Raw genomic sequence first — 1279 nt, forward strand, 5'->3', positions numbered from 1 at the left:
CAAAACCTGATATTTGTTGGGTCCCTATCATGGGCTGGAAAGACTGCTAAATCACATGTTTGACCTCAGTTAGCAAAACTGCCAAAAGAGCTGTACAGTTCTCATTTGTCTGATGAGTAATGTGTTTTTTCTCACACATTTCATAAACTAACAGTCAGAATTAAAATAAGTTTTATTAGTTTGTACAAAATTACACAGTAGGCCTCCATGAAAGGTTATAGAGAGTGCTCGCTTTGGCAGCACATATACTAAAATGGGAACTATACAGAGAAGGTTAGCATGGCCCCTGCACAATGATGACACGCAAATTTGTGAAGCTTTCCATATTTTTAGAACAACAAATGCACTAAATAAAGACAGAATATTAAAAGCAGTAAGGGAAAAAGGTCAAGTAACATTTAAAGGCAGGTGTATTAGAATTAGTCCAGACTTCTCATCAGAGACTGTGAAATCCAGAAGATCCTGGACAAAATTTATACAGACACTAAGAGAACACAAATGCCAGCCCAGGCTACTATACCCAGCCAAACTCTCAATTGCCATAGATGGAAAAACCAAAGTATTCCATGACAAAACCAAATTCACACAATACCTTTCCACGAATCCAGTCCTTCAAAGGATAATAATGGGAAAACACCAATACAAGGACAGAAACTATGTCCTAGAAAAGGCAAGAAAATAATCCTTCAACAAATCTAAAAGAAGACAGCCACAAGAACAGGATCCTAACTCTAAAAACAAAAATGACAATTTTCCAAGCAAATGGTCTGAAGAAACAAGCTGGAGTAGCCATTCTAATATCGAATAAAATCTACTTCCAACCCAAAGTTATCAAAAAAGACAGAGGGGCACTTCATTCTCATCAAAGGTAAAATCTTCCAAGATGAACTCTCAATTCTGAATATCTATGCTCCAAATGCAAGGGCAACTACATTCATTAAAGAAACTTTAGTAAAGCTCAAAGCACACATTGCACCTCACACAATAATACTGGGAGAATACAACACCCCTCTCTTATCAATGGACAGATCCTGGAAACAGAAACTAATAGAGACATGGTGAAACTAACAGAAGTTATGAAACAAATGGATTTAATAGATATCTACAGAACATTTTTTCCTAAAACAAAAGGATATACCTTCTTCTCAGCTCCTCATGGTACTGTCTCCAAAATTAACCATATAATTAGTCACAAAACAGGCCTCCACAGATACAAAAATATTGAAATTGTCCCATGCATCCTATCAGATCACCATGGACTAAGGCTGATATTTAATAA

The 1279-nt window shown here is 36.3% G+C and overlaps 1 non-coding gene across 1 annotated transcript; it reads left to right on the top strand.

Annotated features, from left to right (window-relative positions):
• The first annotated feature begins 224 nt into the window (after positions 1-224).
• Positions 225-331, top strand: LOC115030108 (U6 spliceosomal RNA). The gene has a single exon (XR_003835736.1). It is a non-coding gene; the product is annotated as a U6 spliceosomal RNA (small nuclear RNA).
• The last annotated feature ends 948 nt before the right edge of the window (positions 332-1279 follow it).

This window comes from Mus caroli, unplaced genomic scaffold (genome assembly GCF_978045245.1).
Source record: "Mus caroli unplaced genomic scaffold, Mus_caroli_1 scaffold_5, whole genome shotgun sequence".
Classification (NCBI taxonomy): domain Eukaryota; kingdom Metazoa; phylum Chordata; class Mammalia; order Rodentia; family Muridae; genus Mus; species Mus caroli.